Raw genomic sequence first — 20,965 nt, forward strand, 5'->3', positions numbered from 1 at the left:
GCCATTTCTTCCGTCCAAAAGCCGAGAAGCTGGGCGGAAAGCAGATGGACCCCATTATAGTGAATGGAGTCTATCTAGGCTGTTCGCTTGCATCCACAGACTGAACCTTTTGGCCGCAGGGATTCCCCTTTCCTGCTCTACAAACGGAACCCCAGGCACAGATGTGAAACCACCCTAAGGCCTCCTTCCCACGAACGGATTTCCGCCGTGTAATTCGCGGCGGAAATCCGCTGCGCTGCCCGCTGCTATTAGGTTCTATTGAACTTAATAGCGCAATGCTCACGGTGCGGAATTCCCCGTCCTCACCCGCAGCATGCTCTATTTGCTGCAGGTGTACGCGTGGCCGGCTTCCATTGCAGTTAATTGAAGCCATCCGCTCACGCTATTTTCCGCTGTAGCACAGCGGAAGATAGCGTGAAAACGCTTCCCCGCCTACCGCCGCCGCGTCATATGATGCGGCCGGCGTGTCACATGACATGGCCGTCCGCGTCATGTGACGCGGTGGGCGTGTCATGTGACGCGGCCGGCGTGTCACATGACGCGGCGGCGGTGGGCGGGAAAGCGTCCTGCGAGAGCGAGGATGCCGGATCCGCTGGTAAGTATGGGGTCTCTGAGGGGCGCCGTGACGGGCTTCGCCGCGGAATATTCCGCGGCAGAGACCGTCACGGCAGTGTGCAGCCGGTCTAAGGGCTCTTACCCGTTTGCATTTTTTTAACACTGCAATATCGCTGCGTTTTTATAATGCGACTGTCAATGGGACTTTCTAATGTTAAAAACGCATCGCACAAAAATCGCAAAAGCACCAACTTGCGATGTGTGTTTAACATTTAAAAGTCCCATTGACAATTGCGTGAAAAAAAACGCAGCGATATCACAGCGTTAAAAAAAACGCAAGTATGTGGAGCCCTAACACTAAATAATTCCTGCTCTTTCTATAAAATGTAATACTGAACAGCTGAAAGGGTGAAAACTACAGCACCAAAATCTGGGACAAAATCCACAGCAAGTCTGCCATGTGTGAACGAGGCCTTAAAGGTGGTTTCCCACGACTTAAATATGCCTCACAACCACTCTGTCCTTCCTGGTTGCTACTGATCAGCACATGTGACTATTGCAGCCAATCACTGGCTTTAGAAGGTCACTGCTATGGCTAGTGATTGGCTGCAGCAGTCACATGTCCTGGTCAGCAGCAACCAGTAAGGAGAACAGAGTGGTTGTTAGGCAATTTTAAGTCATGGGAAACCCCCTTTAAGACATTTGTACATGACCTAATAGAAATGTAATTAGTTACAATGTCTTCCATGACATCTGTAAGCAAGCAGCAAACACAGAGATGTGGGGGAGGTTTTTGGTTTTTTCCACATGTCTTAGTTATGATGCAAATCTCAACATTGGATTTAAAACCTGTAGTTTTTAGCTACTGAAGCTAAATGCTACAAATTTATAACCATTAACATGATATAATAAGTATACGTTATGCAATAGATTATACACATCTGCTCCACACGTAAAGATACATCATACTTCCATAGCACACATGTCCAACACTATCACTACTAGGGCTACTATGGGGATCAGTATTACTACTGCAGCCACTATGGGGCTTCACTGTTATTACTGGGGTCTCTATGGGGGCACAATTACTACTGCAGCCACTATAGGGGCCACTATTACTATTGCGGTCACTATGGAGGTATACTATTACTAATGGGGACACTATTGGAGGACTATTACTACTGCGGCAACTATGGGGATCACTATTACGGCGGCCACTATCGGGATCACTATTACTATTGGGACCACTATGGCAATAACTACTACTACTGAGACCACAATGGGAAATTACTATTACTACTCGGACCATTATGGGGATAACTATTACTACTGTGGCCACTATGGGGGTCACTATTACTACTGGGGCTACTATGGGGATCACTTTTACTACTGGGACCATTATGGGGATAACTATTACTACTGTGGCCACTATGCGGATCACTATTACTATTGGGGCCACTATGGAGAGACTGTTACTTTTGGAACTACTATGGGGTCACTGTGGGGGTCACTATTACTACTGGAGGCACTAAGGGGAGACTGTTATTACTGCAGCCACTATAGGGTCACTATTACTACTGGGGCCACTATGGGGGCACTATTACTACTGCAGACACTCTGGGGTCCCTATTACTACTGCAGTCCCTAAGGGGGGGGGTCACTATTACTAATGGGGCCATTATTGGGAGACTGTTACTACTGGGGCCCCTATGGGTATCACTATTACTACTGGGGCCCCTATGGGGATCACTAATACTATTGGGGCCCCTATGGGGATCACCATTGCTACTGCAACCACTATGGGGATCACTATTGCTACTGGGACCGCTATGGGGATCACTATTCTGCAACTATGGGAGTTACTATTACTACTGGGTCCAGTATGGGGATCACTATTACTACTGGGGCCCCTATGGGGATCACCATTGCTACTGGGATCACTATTGCAACTGGGACTGCTATGGGGATCACTATTGGGCAACTATGGGAGTTACTATTGATACTCGGTCCACTATGGGGATCACTATTACTACTGGGGCCACTAGGGCGGGTCACTATTATGGCTTGGTCACACATGTATAAAGGTATTTCGGTCTTGCATATTTGCATGATTAACAATTGCTTATGCCTGCGTTTTCTGGCTGCCCCAGTGTGTTTATATGAGCACAAATACACTGCGTATTTGCGCACGCAAAAAAATGCAAACAGGCTCATTAAAATGGTGTGCAAATATGCGGGCTTCCTGAATATTCACTGTGTATTCGCCCACGCCCATTCACTTCAATGATCCATGGTGGTGCATAATACGCACCAACATAGGTCATGCCACGTATTTTTCCACGACGGCTGTACATTGCGTGAAAAAACATGCTCATGTGAATGAACAACATTGAAATCGATGGGTTCTATCCACTGTGTATTATGCGCACAGAAATTGTGTGCGTAATACGCTACGCAAATACGCTCATGTGAACAAGCCCTTACTAGAGAATTACAATCGGCCCTTTGAAGGCAACCATCAGGCTGATGAGGCCCTTAGTGAAAATGAGTTGACACCCATGATCTAAATGCTATATATAATACTTATCTGGCTCTTGTTTGCATGACTCATATGGTTACTATTTGTCTGCGCAGTGTACAGTATGCACCAGATATCTGGGCAGTGTTGGTGGTTTTAGGTGGGTGTTATCTGCACCCAAATATATGTCAGGGATTGGTTCATACTAATACACAGGTAAATAATGACAACAACTATCTGACTGCCTTTCCCTATGCAAATTTCACATGGGGGACATCCTTGACGTAAGAATAGAGGCTTGTAAGGACAGCTGTCATATATTGCACTGTTTGCCTCTGCAGTTTTCTGACATACACAATTAGTAATGCAGTGTCCGGGGAGCAAACCCACAGCCGAGGAGATAACGGGGTAGATAAGGCCTTGCCATGGAGATCTACCATCTCCTCCCCTGGGGGTAGCGCAGGACCCAACTAAGTTACTGCTGGGGGAGTTTCACAGGGAAAACCCAATACGCGATCTACCTTAAGGTCGTTGTCACTTGTGATGCCACCGTTCCATCCTCTGTGGTAAATCCAGAAGTTAGAATAAAAAGTCCACACACAGGGAAAACTTTCTGAGCAAAACTGGGAATGGTCGGTAGTGCTTGTTTATTTGAATAAACTATCAACAGTCCATAAACTTTACATCCACCAGTACAACACCGATGCAAACAGAATAATGGTGTGACAGGGAGGATTCTCAGAATGAAAAAGAATCCACAGTCCCAGTTATCTGTGGGGTTCTGCTCCCGGCAACTCTCTTCACTCTCTCTCCAGCCCTCTACCGGTACACACTCACATTTGGAAGTTGCACTCAGCATTGCATGGCGGCTCCGCTCACTCTCTCTCAGTACTCCATACTAGCTCTGAGGCGGCCTGGGTGAATTGGACCCAGGGCAGACATCAGGGCATCGCTCAGCCTCTTCCATCGTGAAGATTCTCGTAAGACGAAGTACAATTTCTCCCACTCAATGAAAGTTCCTTTTTCTCCTCAAGACACGCACCGCTGCTTGCACTCTTGCAGACTCAGACTGCCTTGGACTAATTTGCACAGCATGCTTGCAAACACATATACAGAGCACAATCACATGACTTACAAGATGATACATTTCTCAAATATAACCCAGACATTAACCCATTCAGTGTTGCAGAGGTGCAATACACATCAAATGCATACAACATAGAAGACACTGACAATACAAAGGCACGAGACAAACACATTCACACTTAGGGCTTAGTCACACGGGCGCATCGGCGCCCGTGTTACTGCAGGAAGAAGACAGACGCACTTCAGGACGGATGTCTCTCTGCAGCGCCGGAAGAAAGAACATGTGACCGGCTTCATTGACGGTTATGTGTTCTTTCTTCGGTGCTGCAGGGAGTCGTCCGTCCTGAAGTGTGGCCGTCTTCTTCCTGCAGTAAGGGCTCAGTCACACGGGCGCATCGGTGCCCATGTGACTAAGCCCTTAGGGTGCCTACCCACTAGCATTTTTTTCCGCTGCGAATTCGCTGTGTTTTTTTTCCAATTGTCAATGGGACTTTCTAATGTTAAAAACGCAACGCACCAAAAACGCAAGTTGCCGTTTTTGGTGCGTTGCGTTTTTAACATTAGAAAGTCCCATTGACAATTGGAAAAAAAAACGCAGCAAATTCGCAGCAGAAAAAAAACGCTAGTGGGTAGGCACTAGAGATGAGCGAACGCGTTCGTCCGAGCTTGATATTCGTGCGAATATTAGGGTGTTCGGGATGTTCGTTATTCGTGACGAACACCATGCGGTGTTCTGGTTACTTTCACTTCCTTCCCTGAGACGTTAGCGCGCTTTTCTGGCCAATTGAAAGACAGGGAAGGCATTACAACTTCCCCCTGCAACGTTTAAGCCCTATACCACCCCCCTGCTGTGAGTGGCTGGCGAGATCAGGTGTTCGCCTAATATAAAAGTCGGCCCCTCCCGCGGCTCGCCTCAGATGCGGTGTGAGTTAGATGAGGGACAGTGCTGTTTATACCGGAGCTGCTGTAGGGAAAGAATTGGTAGTTAGTGTAGGCTTCAAGACCCCCCAAAGGTCCTTATTAGGGCCACTGATAGCTGTGTGTTGGCTGCTGTTAGCAGTGGGATTTTTTTTTCTTTCTCAAAATCGCCTCTGCAGACCGTTGCACCTGGCATTAGGGACAGAAGTGCTGCATAGGCAGGGAGAGTGTTAGGAGTGAGTGTAGCCTTCAAGAACCTCAACGGTCCTTTCTAGGGCCATATTTATCCGTGTGCAGTACTGTCCAGGCTGCTGTTGGCTGTGCTGCATTTTTTTTGGGCTTCTCAAAATCGCCTCTGCAGAGCATTGCACCCTCCATTGATACTGCAGGGAAAGAATTGTATAGGCAGGGCCACAACACAGTTATTATTCATAGAATATACGCAGTGCTGCCTGTTGGTGGGAAAAAACTGAAAAGAAATCTATTTGTCCAGCCTGTGTCCGTCCTTACGCCTGTGGAGACGTGTGAGCTGCGTGAAAAACATTGCTAAATCATACGCAGCCAGCTACGCTTTACTGCTGGGTTCGCCATTTGCTTTCCTTAATTGGGGAAAAAAATACCTGCTCTCCAAGAGTTATAATAACTCTGCTACCCTCACGTTCTGTGACACATAAGCAGGGACACAGCGCAGTTATTAAACTTCGCAGGTTCATTGAATATACGCAGTGCTGCCTGTTGGTGGGAAAAAACTGAAAACAAATCTATTTGTCCAGCCTGTGTCCGTCCTTACGCCTGTGGAGACGTGTGAGCTGCGTGAAAAACATTGCTAAATCATACGCAGCCAGCTACGCTTTACTGCTGGGTTCGCCATTTGCTTTCCTTAATTGGGGAAAAAAATACCTGCTCTCCAAGAGTTATAATAACTCTGCTACCCTCACGTTCTGTGACACATAAGCAGGGACACAGCGCAGTTATTAAACTTCGCAGGTTCATTGAATATACGCAGTGCTGCCTGTTGGTGGGAAAAAACTGAAAAGAAATCTATTTGTCCAGCCTGTGTCCGTCCTTACGCCTGTGGAGACGTGTGAGCTGCGTGAAAAACATTGCTAAATCATACGCAGCCAGCTACGCTTTACTGCTGGGTTCGCCATTTGCTTTCCTTAATTGGGGAAAAAAATACCTGCTCTCCAAGAGTTATAATAACTCTGCTACCCTCACGTTCTGTGACACATAAGCAGGGACACAGCGCAGTTATTAAACTTCGCAGGTTCATTGAATATACGCAGTGCTGCCTGTTGGTGGGAAAAAACTGAAAAGAAATCTATTTGTCCAGCCTGTGTCCGTCCTTACGCCTGTGTAGACGTGTGAGCTGCGTGAAAAACATTGCTAAATCATACGCAGCCAGCTACGCTTTACTGCTGGGTTCGCCATTTGCTTTCCTTAATTGGGAAAAAAAAATACCTGCTCTCCAAGAGTTATAATAACTCTGCTACCCTCACGTTCTGTGACACATAAGCAGGGACACAGCACAGTTATTAAACTTAGATAATTCATTCACTAGAGGCAGTGGGGCCTTTCGTTTTCCAAAAAGGGCAAAAATTATATTTGGCCTGCAGTCTTGCGCCAATTTATTTCCTGCCTGGGAAATCTAATCACTGGTAATACAGCATGCTGAGGGGTAGGGGTAAGCCTAGAGGACGTGGACGTGGACGTGGCCGAGGACGCGGAGGGCCAAGTGAGGGTGTGGGCACAGGCCAAGCTCCTGATCCAGGTGTGTCGCAGCTGTCTGCTGCGCGATTAGGAGAGAGGCACGTTTCTGGCGTCCCCACATTCATCGCCCAATTAATGGGTCCACGCGGGAGACGGTTATTAGAAAATGAGCAGTGTGAGCAGGTCCTGTCCTGGATGGCAGAAAGTGCTTCGAGCAACCTATCGTCTACCCGCAGTTCTGCGCCGTCCACTGCTGCCAATCCGAATCCTCTGTCTGCTGCTCCTCCTTCCTCCCAGCCTCCTCAGTCCACTACAATGACACCTGCTCAGGAGCGGGAACACTCCCAGGAACTGTTCTCGGGCCCCTGCTTAGATTGGGCAGCAGCGGTTCCTCTCCCACCAGAGGAGTTTATCGTCACTGATGCCCAACCATTCGAAAGTTCCCGGGGTCCGGGGGAAGAGGCTGGGGACTTCCGCCAACTGTCTCAACAACTTTCTGTGGGTGAGGAGGACGATGACGATCAGACACAGTTGTCTTGCAGTGAGGTAGTAGTAAGGGCAGTAAGTCCCAGGGAGCAGCGCACAGAGGATTCGGAGGAAGAGCAGCAGGACGATGAGGTGACTGACCCCACCTGGTGTGCAACGCTTACTCAGGAGGACAGGTCTTCAGAGGGGGAGTCAAGGGCATCAGCAGGGCAGGTTGCAAGAGGCAGTGCGGTGGCCAGGGGTAGAGGCAGGGCCAGACCGAATAATCCACCAAGTGTTTCCCAAAGCGCCCCCTCGCGCCATGCCACCCTGCGTAGGCCGAGGTGCTCTAAGGTCTGGCAGTTTTTCACAGAGACGCCTGACGACCGACGAACAGTGGTGTGCAACCTTTGTCGCGCAAAGCTCAGCCGGGGAGCCAACACCAACAGCCTCACCACCACCACCATGCGCAGACATATGATGGCCAAGCACCCCGCAAGGTGGGACAAAGGCCGTTCACCGTCTCCGGTTTGCACCCCTGCCTCTCCCCCTGTGCCCCAACCTGCCACTGAGATGCAACCCCCCTCTCAGGACACAGGCACTACCGCCTCATGGCCTGCACCCACACCCTCATCTCCGCTGTCCTCGGCCCCATCCAGCAGTGTAGTTCAGCGCACCGTTCAGCCGTCGCTTGCGCAAGTGTTCGAGCGCAAGCGCAAGTACGCCGCCACGCACCCGCACGCTCAAACGTTAACCGTCCGCATCGCAAAATTCATCAGCCTTGAGATGCTGCCGTATAGGGTTGTGGAAACGGAGTCCTTCAAAAGTATCATGGAGGCGGCGGCCCCGCGCTACTCAGTTCCCAGTCGCCACTACTTTTCCCGATGTGCCGTCCCAGCCCTGCACGACCACGTCTCCCGCAACATTGTGCGCGCCCTCACCAACGCGGTTACTGCCACGGTCCACTTAACTACGGACACGTGGACAAGCACAGGCGGGCAGGGCCACTACATCTCCCTGACGGCACATTGGGTGAATTTAGTGGAGGCTGGGACAGAGTCAGAGCCTGGGACCGCTCACGTCCTACCCACCCCCAGAATTGCGGGCCCCAGCTCGGTGCTGGTATCTGCGGAGGTGTATGCTTCCTCCACTAAAGCACCCTCCTCCTCCTCCTCCTCCTCTGTCTCACAATCAAGATGTGTTAGCAGCAGCATGTCGCCAGCAGTCGGTGTCGCGCGGTGTGGCAGCACAGCGGTGGGCAAGCGTCAGCAGGCCGTGCTGAAACTACTCAGCTTAGGCGATAAGAGGCACACGGCCCACGAACTGCTGCAGGGTCTGACACAGCAGACCGACCGCTGGCTTGCGCCGCTGAGCCTCCAACCGGGCATGGTCGTGTGTGACAACGGCCGTAACCTGGTGGCGGCTCTGCAGCTTGGCAGCCTCACGCACGTGCCATGCCTGGCCCACGTCTTTAATTTGGTGGTTCAGCGGTTTCTGAAAAGCTACCCACGCTTGTCAGACCTGCTCGTAAAGGCGCGCCGGCTCTGCGCACATTTCCGCAAGTCCCACACGGACGCTGCCACCCTGCGCACCCTGCAACATCACTTTAAGCTGCCAGTGCACCGACTGCTGTGCGACGTGCCCACACGGTGGAACTCTACGCTCCACATGTTGGCCAGGCTCTATGAACAACGGAGAGCTATAGTCGAATACCAACTCCAACATGGGCGGCGCAGTGGGAGTCAGCCTCCTCAATTCCTTTCAGAAGAGTGGGCCTGGTTGGCAGACATCTGCCATGTCCTTGGTAATTTTGAGGAGTCTACCCAGGTGGTGAGCGGCGATGCTACAATCATTAGCGTCACCATTCCTCTGCTATGCATCTTGAGAAATTCCCTGCAAACCATAAAGGCAGCTGCTTTGCGCTCGGAAACGGGGGCGGGGGAAGACAGTATGCCGCTGGATAGTCAGGGCACCCTCCTGTCTATTTCTCAGCGCGTACAGGAGGAGGAGGAGGAGCATGAGGAGGAGGGGGAAGAGACAGCTTGGCCCGCTGCTGACGGTACACCGGCTGATTGCCTGTCATCCTTTCAGCGTGTATGGCCTGAGGAGGAGGAGGAGGAGGAGGATCCTGAAAGTGATCTTCCTAGTGAAGACAGCCATGTGTTGCGTACAGGTACCCTGGCACACATGGCTGACTTCATGTTAGGATGCCTTTCTCGTGACCCTCGCGTTGCACGCATTCTGGCCACTACGGATTACTGGGTGTACACACTGCTCGATCCACGGTATAAGGAGAACCTGCCCACTCTCATTCCCGAAGAGGAAAGGGGTTCGAGAGTGTTGCTATACCACAGGACCCTTGCGGACAAGCTGATGGTAAAATTCCCAGCCGACAGCGCTAGTGGCAGAAGGCGCAGTTCCGAGGGCCATGTTGCAGGGGATGTGCGTAGATCGAGCAGCATGTACATCCCAGGCAGTGCAACAGTCTTTAAGGGCCTGGCCAGCTTTATGGCTCCCCACCAAGACTGTGTCACCGCTCCCCAGTCACGGCTGAGTCGGCGGGAGCACTGCAAAAGGATGGTGAGGGAGTACGTAGCGGATCGCACGACCATCCTTGGTGACGCCTCTGCCCCCTACAACTACTGGGTGTCGAAGCTGGACACGTGGCCTGAACTAGCCCTGTATGCCCTTGAGGTGCTTGCTTGTCCTGCGGCTAGCGTGTTGTCGGAGAGGGTGTTTAGTGCGGCTGGGGGAATCATCACAGATAAGCGTAGCCGCTTGTCAACCGACAGTGCCGACAGGCTAACACTCATCAAGATGAACAAAGGCTGGATTTCGCCAGACTTCTGTTCTCCACCAGCGGACAGCAGCGATACGTAAGCAATACGTAGGCTGCACCCGCGGATGGAAGCTACGTTCTCTCTCACCATCCAAAACGGGGACATTTCTGCTTCATCAATCTGTGTCTAATATTCCTCCTCCTCCTCCTCCTGCTCCTCCTCCTGAAACCTCACGTAATCACGCTGAACGGGCAATTTTTCTTAGGGCCACAAGGCTCACTCAAATAATTTTTCTGAACAATTTTTATAAGTTTCAATGCGCTTAAAAGCATTGGAACTTTAACTTGAACCAATTTTTCGTTACACTGGGCTGCCTCCAGGCCTAGTTACCACTTAAGCCACATTAACCAAAGCGATTAATGGGTTTCACCTGCCCTCTTGGCTGGCCATGGCCAATTTTTGGGATGTACATTAGTACTGTTGATACAGCAATTTTTGTGGGCCCTCGCCTACAGTGTAATCAAATTAATTTTTAGCCCACCTGCATTACAGCTGACGTTACCTCAGCTGTGTTGGGCAATGCAATGGGATATTTTTGTGTACCGCCGGTGGGTTCCAGGGAGCCACCCATGCTGTAGGTGCACACTGAGTTTTTAATACTTCTGTACACTTCTAAAGAACCCGTCTGACTGGGGCATGCAGTGTGGGCCGAAGCCCACCTGTATTACGCACGACATTACTACCTCAGCTGTGTTGGGCAATGCAATGGGATATTTCTATGTACCGCCGGTGGCTTCCTGGCACCCACCCATGCTGTAGGTGCACACGGAGTTTTTACTACATCTGTACACTTATAAAGAACCCCAGTCAGACTGGGGCATGCAGTGTGGGCCGAAGCCCACCTGCATTAAGCACGACATTACTACCTCAGCTGTGTTGGGCAATGCAATGGGATATTTCTGTGTACCGCCAGTGGGTTCCAGGGAGCCACCCATGCTGTGGGTCGACAGGGACTTCACAATAGGGAGTTGTACCTGCCTGTGTCTATGAATTAAAAAGCCCGGTCTGACTGGGGCATGCAGACACCTTGACAGAATGAATAGTGTGTGGCACATAGGTTCCCCATTGCTATGCCCACGTGTGCAGCTCCTGATGGCGGTGGCACAGGATTCTATTTCTCATTGCTTCTGTACAGCATTGTGGGCTATCGCTCCGCCACTTTTAAAGAGGGTCGCTGCCTAGCCGTGCCAACCTCTGCAGTGTGTGCCTGCGGTCCCTCGTCATGGCAGACGCAATTCTAAATAGACATGAGCGTGGTGTGGCATGAGGGCAGCTGAAGGCTGCGCAGGGACACTTTGGTGTGCGCTGTGGGGGGGAGGGGGGGCGGTTGGGCAGCATGTAACCCAGGAGAAGTGTCAGTGGAGTGTCATGCAGGCAGTGATTGTGCTTTGTTGGAGGTAGTGTGGTGCTTAGCAAAGGTATGCCATGCTAATGAGGGCTTTTCAGAAGTAAAAGTTGTTGGGAGGGGGGGGGCCCACTCTTGCCGGTATTGTGGCTTAATAGTGGGACCTGGGAACTTGAGATGCAGCCCAACATGTAGCCCCTCGCCTGCCCTATCCGTCACTGTGTCATTCCCATCACTTTCCTGAATTGCCCAGATTTTCACACATGAAAACCTTAGCGAGCATCGGCGAAATACAAAAATGTTCTGGTCGCCCATTGACTTCAATGGGGTTCGTTGTTCGAAACGAACCCTCGAGCATCACGGGAAGTTCGTTACGAATAACGAACACCCGAACATTTTGGTGTTCGCTCATCTCTAGTAGGCACCCTTATGGAGAGGCCCCGTTAACTCTGGGTCACTACAGTAGCATAGTAGTAACATAGTATGTAAGGCTGAAAAAAAACATATGTCCATCCAGTTTAGCCGATTACCCCCAATGTTGATGTAAAGGAAGGAAAAAAACCCCAATGAGGTAGAAGTCAATTTTCCCCTTTTAAGGGAAAAAATTCCTTCCTGCCTCCAATCTGGCAATTGGAATAATCCCCGGATCACCGACCTCTCTAAAGTTAGTAATGATTGCAACGTGTAATATTGTATCGTACTCTTTTATCGAGTTTGCCATCCCACGTACTCAGCCAGAGAGTTCCATAGTCTCACTGCTCTTACAGTAAAGAACCCCCTTCTATGTCAGTGTAGAAACCTTATTTCCTCTAGACGTATAGAGCGCCCCCTTGTTACTGTCACAGTCCTGAGTATAAATAATTGACATAATGACTGATGCTATGTGTCTAATGATGACTTAAAAACATTAAGATATGATAGGGCACATTTATTGCTCGTGTTGGGGCAGAATTCTGGTATTTCGACAAATTTATCATTGATTTATGACAAAAAGAACAGATAGTGCAAAGGTTAAACGGTAAAAAAATAGAAGATTTTGGTTAATGCGAAAATACGCTTCTTAGCGGCAAGCATCTGAGAAAGCCCTTAAATTGCAGAAGGGAAGAAAAGCTGACAGAAAACTCACATCAAATCTCTCCTGAGCATAAATATAACCTGGATGGTCCTATGTCTTGTACAACGGTGCAGATTTACAAAGACTGTTTTTACAACTGCGGCAGGGTTCCGTTTTTTTCCGAATGGAGCAGGAAAGGGGAATTCCCTGGCCGAACAGGTCCATCTAATGACTGAACCAAAATGCACCAAACAGACCCCATTGACTATAATGAGGCCTGCTCAGTTTCCGCTCAGCTAATAAAGAAGCGTGCAGCACTATTCATTCCAGTATTTTGTCCCATATCTGCGACGGAAATTCCCAACGAAGGTTCCAGCACAGATGTGAACCCGGCCTAATCCTCTGTAATATTTAGACGCAATGGCCACTTTTATTATTGGTATTGCGCCAGAGTTTTGGCATAAGTTGCACCTTCTTCAGTGCAAATCAGTGTAAACAAAATTGACTATTGTGTTTGCGCCAAAAAGAAGAGATGTTGCCTCTTTCACGCACTTTTCACGGATTTAGAGACATTTCTGAAATACAATTTTTTAAAAAGTCACAAAGTTTGTCATAATCTCACTCCAGCAGCAAAGTGACTCCACGTCTCCAGACATAATATGCAAAGATGCAAGAAATTTATCAACATCATACGACACTTGATACAGTTACAGAATTTCAAACTGAAGAAGGGGACAAAAGTAGAGCGCACCAGAAAAGTGGCAGCAAAAATCACCCTGATGATAAATCCCCCTCCCCCCCATGAGCGTAGACCACACAGTCCAAAAATGTGTCAAATTTATTACAGGGATGCATGATGTCAGATGAATTTGCTGCACCGATTAGTTACTTTTGTGTATTTTTGCACCACCTGTTAGGCCGGCTTTACACGGATGCGAGCACATTTACACCTGCATGTTTGCGCGATGGGCGTTGCAATTTTACACACACCTCTGTGTATTTTACTGTATTTTTTGCTAGGCGTGTCAGGCGTATTTGTGTCTGCCTATAAAGACAAGCATGCTCCCATTGATTTCAATGGGTAATTAAAGGGGTTGTCCCGCGGCAGCAAGTGGGTCTATACACTTCTGTATGGCCATATTAATGCACTTTGTAATGTACATTGTGCATTAATTATGAGCCATACAGAAGTTATCAAAAGTTTTATACTTACCTGCTCCGTTGCTGGCGTCCTCGTCTCCATGGTGCCGACTAATTTTCGGCCTCCGATGGCCAAATTAGCCGCGTTTGCGCAGTCCGGGTCTTCTGCTGTCTTCAATGGGGCCGCTCGTGCAGAATGCCGACTCCGTGTAGCTCCGCCCCGTCACGTGCCGATTCCAGCCAATCAGGAGGCTGGAATCGGCAATGGACCGCACAGAAGAGCTGCGGTCCACGGAGGGAGCAGACCCCGGCGGCCATCTTCAGCAGGTGAGTATGAAGACGCCGGACCGCCGGGATTCAGCGCCGAACGGGGGGGGGGGGGGTTAAAAAAAAACAAAAACCCGTTTCGGCGCGGGACAACCCCTTTAAGTTAAATTAGCGTAATATCTGCTATGCTCGTGTGCATTGTGCGCAATTTGCACACCCACACATGGACTTCTATGAGGACCTTTTGGTGCGCAAATGTGCTCAAAAGTAGAGCATGCTGCATTTTATTTCGCATGCGCAAAAAAGTAAGTGAACTCAACGACATCAGTGGGTTTTATTCTCTGCGTACTATGCATGCAAATACGCCCGTGTAAAACCCGCCCTAAGTTACCTTATTGTCTGACAACATTTTGCATCAAATTCTTTAGCATAGCTTTGGCACATAGTGTCCCATTTTTATCCGCACCCCCTTCTCAGTAAACAATGCCGATTTCCGCTAACCCATGCCCTGGTCAAGTGAAGTACAAAACATGAGTAAGGCCGGTTCACATCTGCTTTTCTCCATCTACACAGCCCCTATTGGACAAACCATCAATGCTGTCCGTTTGGCGTTGTTCAGTTCGTCATAAGGCGATCCGTTCGGCCAGGGGATTCCCCTTTTCTGCTCCCTGAACTGTGAAAGCAGCTTAAGGCTGGCTGTCCACGGGCGATGTGGTATCCTACGGCGAGTCTCCGCCGTGGGAGCTGCTGCCCGGGAGCAGGAGCCACTGCCGAATCTCCGCAGGTCAGCCCTATCTAATAGATAGGCTGACCGTGGAGAATTGGGGCAATTCGCAGCATGCTGTGAAAGGCCCGCTGCGAGCGGAGAATCGCAATGATTCTCCGCTCATGGACAGGTGCCGGCGCTTTCCATAGCAATGCTATGGGAAGCATCGGTCGGCGTGATTCGCCGGCGGTTTACTGCCGGCAAATACACTGCCGTGGACAGGGGGCCTAAAACACATCATAAATGTTGTGCGCGGCAGGTATACCAGTCTTCTGCACAAACTGAACCACACTGAGCTTAGTAAAACTCATCCATTGTACAGAATCTTAAATCATGAATGTAGCAAATCCAAGCGTATCATGTGTCACCCGGGTGAGATTACCACAGTGGATTTAAGCATGGAATAGGATCACAGTGTCAATAGAAAATATTGGTACGTGTTGCTTGTTCTTGTATAAGGTCACCCATAAAAAAGTTTGGCATTGTGCCAGAACAATTTGCATTCTTCAAGCATGTTCCATATCCAAGCTGGTATGTCTAGCTGATTTTTGTTGTAAGGCAAAAATTCTTTGAGATCTTGTCTGACAACGACTTTATCTGTGGGAACAAAAGGATAAGCATCAGTTATGCTGAAATTCAACATACCTGATCTAATATTTCCTCGATATCTGCAATCAAGGGACATTTGGGCAGCCTCTCTCACATCGTTGACCGATCCCAGTGGTGAAACTATTGGGGATGCGGTTGCACCCGGGCCCAGGAGCCTTAGGGGGCCCATAAGGCCTCTCTTCTCCATATAGGGAGCCCAGTACTATGAATAAAGCATTATAGTTGGGGGCCCTGTTACACATTTTGCATTGGGGTCCAGGAGATTCAAGTTACGCCTCTGCCAATCACATTAAAAGTTGCATGTGACACCGGCAGGTAAAACCACAACTTGAGCAGTTTTATACTCACTAGCTTAAGGAAAACTGAATTAGAATGAAAACTGCTAACATATACAGAACACAAGTTATACATGTTAATGGTTGGAAATAGGGGTATTCGTCATGTACACACAAATGGCACTGTACTCTCAAAAAAAAAGTCACCTGAAAGTTTGTGTACACTTTAAGTTCAAAGTTGCATAAGGCTGGGTTCACACAGGGCGTATTCCCGTCGGAAATCTTGCCGTTTGGCCGCAGCAAAAAACGCGAGATTTCCGCCGGGAGAACCGCCGTGGAAAAAGCCACGGCGGCTTTGAAGCAGCCCGGCCGCTCGCTTTTCCGTTGCAGCCGGCGCTCCATAGAGGAGAGCGCGGCCGTGACGAAAATAAACAAAAAAGAAAAGTAAATAGACATGCTGCATCTTCTGAAACCGCGACTGCGGCAGCCGCAGTTCCAGCTGGACTTACCGCAGCGGATTGGCCGTCCCGTGTGGACAAGATTTCTGAGAAATCTTGTCCACATGGCTGGCTAATCCCGATATTAGCGGCAAAACCGCGGCAAATCCGCCCTGTGTGAACCCAGCCTAATGGTAAATTGTGTACAATTATGGCACTAATGTGATTGTATTAGATTATAGGGCACCTGAAGGCTAAATCGAAGGGTGACTACTCCCTACTGATCCTCCTCGATCTCTCTGCAGCGTTTGACACTGTTGACCACAAATTCCTCCTCAGTATGCTTCACTCTTTTGGACCAAAGGACACTGCCCTCTCCTGGTTCTCCTCCTACGTATCCAACCGTTCATTCAGTGTCCGCTTTGCTGACTCAACCTCCTCTCCTCTTCCCCTTGTTGTTGGGGTCCCCCAGGACTTATCTACACAGCCCCCATTAGACAGACCATCAGGAGATATGGCTTTCAGTATCATCTCTATGCTGACAACACCCAGTTATACACCTCTTCCCATGACATCACAGCAGCATTCCTCCAGAACGCCACTGACTGTGTGTTCGCTGTCTCTAATACTATGTCCTCTCTACCTAAAACTAAACCACTAAAAAACTGTCCTACTTGTGTTTCCGTCCTCTATTAACCGCCCTCAGCCTGACATCTCCATCTCAGTATCTGTCACCACGACAAATCCCAGCACACCCGCTGTCTTGGGGTTATACTCGACTCCGTTCTCTCCTTTACCCCCTACATCCAATCTCTTGCCCAAACATGTCAGTTGCACCTCAACAACATTGCAAGAATCCGCCCCTCTCTCACTGTGGACACGCTAAAAACGCTCACTGTTAACCTGATCTACTCCCTTCTCGATTATTGCAACTCGTTGCTGATAGGCCTCCCCTGCGCCAGACTCTACCCTCTCCAACCCATCCTGAATGCGGCAGCCAGGCTCATCTTCCTGTCCAGCCGCTATTCGGATGCCTCTGCCTTGTGCCGGGCACTGCACTGGCTGCCCGTCAAATACAGAATTCAATTCAAACTCACTACCCTCATCCACAAAGCTCTTCATAGCACCACACCGCCCTACATTGCTTCCCTCATCTCAATCCACCACCCAGCCTCCGCTCTGCTAATGAAATCAGACTAAGTGTCTCTTTAATTCGAACCTCTCATTCCCACCTCCAAGACTTCTCCACAGCAGCACCAGTCCTCTCGAACGCGCTACCTCAAACTATCCTGGCTATCTCCGACACACACAACTTCAGGCGTGCCCTAAGAACGCACCTTTTCAGGGAGGTATACTATATCTTCCAAACCAAACCCTTCTTTACTTACACTGATAACATGCTCCCTGACGTACTGACTGTAATCCCTGCTAGCCGCCATCAACCGGCACCTGCAGTCATACCGATTCAGCCACTATACGGCCTGACCATTGTCTATGTGTATAGCATCCCTCACTCTTCACCTCGCCATACCGTGCACATCTCCAGCCCCTTTACCCTCTGTATCACCCCATTATCTGTAGTATGTAAGCTCGTTGGAGCAGGACCCTCACCCCTACTGTTTCCATCAATCGATTACTTCATGTCACCTTGGTTTTCTTTCTTTCCCCTGTCTTGTAAGCGCTGCGGAATATGTTGGCGCCATATAAGTAAAGATTATTATTATTGTTTTATGATAACTGTATTACATTTTTCTCCTCATAGGGTTCTATTAAAATCATATGTTCTAGAAAATCATGATTTCATGTACAATCGCCACGTAGTTTTCCAGACAGAAAGAAATATTCTCCCCTCAATGGCAGAAAGTTAGAAGTAAAAAGAATATGTTCATACTTTCCCTAGACCAGTGTACTGTAGTGGTTCCAATGGACAACTTCCAATGAAAAGCTTCTCTTTGTAACACGTAGTCCATATTTGAGCCAGGATTTACTACAAGGGTGGTTTCATATAAGGGCTTCAACAGGCGAACGTATGCGCAAATACACTTGCTGGAAAAGAGCGTATTTGCACATAAACAAGAGTTGTCTGCAGGGTCACACCCTTTCCCTTGATTTTTATAACCTGCCATAGACTTCTATGGCAGCTTTCTATGTAACACGCAGAAAGATAGGGCAAGTCAATGGGTTTGCTTTGCCACGTTATGCGGGCGTGAGTTTCATGCATACTAGAAAAAGTGCGCAAATGCGTTTGCCTGTTTAAGCCCTCATGAGGTGCTTTTTGGAAAAACACCAATCCAGCAGGAAGGAGAAGTATAAGGCCGGCCTCAGACTGGCGTATTTGCGCGCACAATACGTAGAGAATACAAGGCATTGATTTCTATGGGTCAGTTTACATTTCCATATTTATTCGGGTTTTTTCAGTCACGCAAAAAAAAAAAAAGAACATGCTTTATTTTTCTGCATAATTATGCACCAAAGGTCCCTATAGAAGTCAATGGGTGAGCGCAAATGTGCACGCGATATGCAAGAAATGCGTGAAGCACTGCGTAATTGCGCAGGAAAAAGAACACATTTGGAACTGGCTAGCCATTTTGATTGGTGTGTCTTTGTTTGCCCCGCGCAAATGAACATGCCTTGCAGGCGCAAAAACTACAATAAAATACGCCAATGCACGTAAAGCCACCATTACTGCTGTATATATTTAGTACAGATGTCTATACCAGAAGCTCAACTGTGACTGCGCAATTAACCCATTAATACAGGGATACAGCTACTAGAGTCGGAGAAAGAAACGTATTTAATCCATTGCCACTGTGATAACCCAGCAAAACCCCTTGCTGGACCTTGTGGGAGTAATGCGAGATATTGGGGTGCCATGCTGATGCACTTGAGTAGAGGGGCATTTGCACATTGCCCACTGAAACCATTACAAAGCACTTGTCAAAAGTTTGAGCGAAGTTTAGGCTTCAAGAAGTTCAGACTGTGTCAATATTTATACTGCTACTTCTTCAATGCAGATAAATCTCGCACAAGGAAAGCCAAAAACCTACCAACTTCCATCAAAAGCAACACAGTATGCCCTTGCCCCAACCAGACAAATAGCATAGAAAGTTAAATGAGCAACAAGGGGCTTACCAGGACCATGCAGTATGTCCTTTCCGCTGGCACCAGCCTTGTTTCCTTGTCTCTCCTGTACCCTCAACGAAGTCACACAGAACTGGAAATTCAACTATATTGCAACCTAGAGTGACACCACACCCACGGTCACACAAAGACCATTACAGTGACGCAGGGAGATAAGTACATAGACTGTCACAACTGGGAGGCTCACTTAGAAAGCATGTAGTTGTAAGGGCACAGGACCTGGCAGCAATCATGGCATGAGAATGGCACGCTATACAGGGTGGAGTCAAAAAGATGGATCCAGTGCTGTATCTCAATAACAATAGTATACTTGAAAAGAAAGGCATGGATGGTATAGCGCTCGGGCCCCTGTAGGCACTAGAACATGGATTTCAATTTCGTATTATGGCCCCTGTAAACAAGAGAGTAAAACCCAGTTGCAAATTTTGTATTATGGCCCATGTAAGCGAGAGAGTAAAGCCCAATTGCAAAGTTGAAGAGTAGCATGTGAGAAGCAGAAATCCACTTCCACGGCTCTCTAGGTCCTGTGGGAGCACTGCTATAACTGAGTTAAGGAAAGTGTATTAAACAGCGGTCTCTTTCTGCTAGGATACATGCAAGGAGCCGTCGTTGAACTTGTGTTCATTCCAGGGACTCTCCACACGGATCGGTACCTGAATCTCCTATAGACAACAGTGGATGACTTCCTAAATGGTCCAAGTGGATTTCTGCTTCTCCCATGCTACTCTTCAACTTTGCTGTTAGGATCTCTTCTCTATCTCTTACAAGGGCCTCAATATAAAATTGAAATCCATGTTCCAGGGCCCCCAAGGGCCCATGTGTCATATCATCATGTAGAGCATCCATGTCTTCCCATTCAAGTATGCTATTATTATTTCAATATAGGACACCAGTATTGAGATATAGCACTAAATCAGTCTTTTGACTACACACTATAAAAAAACTCATGTAGAAGAGTTTTTAGCAGTGCAAGAGTTAAACAGAGGTCCATAAATATGACAGCCCACTGATTTTAATAGTTTAATATTATAGAGGGGATGCAAAGAGTGTCTCTCACTCTGGAAGATCCAGCATGTCCATGCATTACACAGATAGCCACAGATTTCAATGGGAACTGTGTAATTCTTCATTTGCCCTGTGGAGGTGCTATAGGGAAATGGAACAGTTGCTGCCAGAATTTCTCAAAGATTAGGTCTTATCCAGACAGCGCCCGTTGGAATGCTTGGGAGTCCGAGCTGAAGCACTGCTCTGACCCCTGTGTGGTAGCCAGCATTTGTAATTGCAAGCGTAGCTCTCATTGAAATCAATGGGAGCTGCAATTGTAATTGCAGGCTGGAGTTCCATTGATTTCAATGAGAGCGCTGTGCTGGCAATTACAAGCTCCGGCCACTACACAGGACTGGAACAGTGCTTCTGCTCCGACCCCAGGGTATCATGGCGGGTGCTGCCTGGATAACCCCTTTAATTGATGAGATCTATCCAGATCTTCTACCAAAAAGATATTGTAACAACTTTAAACCTCCCTTATAGTGAAGCTATATTCAAAGATGGAGCTTTAAAGTTTTGACAGAAGTACACGTAGTTCTTCGATCGCTCATTGATCACCATTTAGTGATTGTGAAATGCTTCATACACTATTGTGGAACTACAACCTCCAGAGTCTTGTTGCAGAGATTATATACAGCATACGGATGTAACAAAGTTTAACTTGACTGCGATATCTTTCTATGAGAAGTTATCTGATCTTAAGCCGTTGAGAATCAAAAGTTCTCTTATATTAACACAATAGAGGCCATTGAAAAGCTATTGAATGGCAAATAAACTGCGGTACTGAACTCT

General features: G+C 48.3%; 1 protein-coding gene across 2 annotated transcripts in view; it reads right to left on the reverse strand.

The window, feature by feature from the left end:
• Positions 1-19,202, reverse strand: part of SYT8 (synaptotagmin 8) — a 45,930-nt gene extending 26,728 nt beyond the window's left edge. Inside the window, exons 1-2 of one of the 2 annotated variants that reach the window (XM_066583108.1) lie at positions 19,118-19,202; positions 15,047-15,261 (exon numbers count right to left, since the gene is read on the reverse strand). The gene's annotated coding sequence lies outside the window, so the exon portion shown is untranslated. The remainder of the gene's footprint in view (positions 1-15,046; positions 15,262-19,117) is intronic. The other variant, XM_066583107.1, reaches the window with a different exon arrangement.
• Positions 19,203-20,965: the final 1,763 nt, after the last annotated feature.

This window comes from Eleutherodactylus coqui, chromosome 11 (assembly GCF_035609145.1).
Source record: "Eleutherodactylus coqui strain aEleCoq1 chromosome 11, aEleCoq1.hap1, whole genome shotgun sequence".
Classification (NCBI taxonomy): domain Eukaryota; kingdom Metazoa; phylum Chordata; class Amphibia; order Anura; family Eleutherodactylidae; genus Eleutherodactylus; species Eleutherodactylus coqui.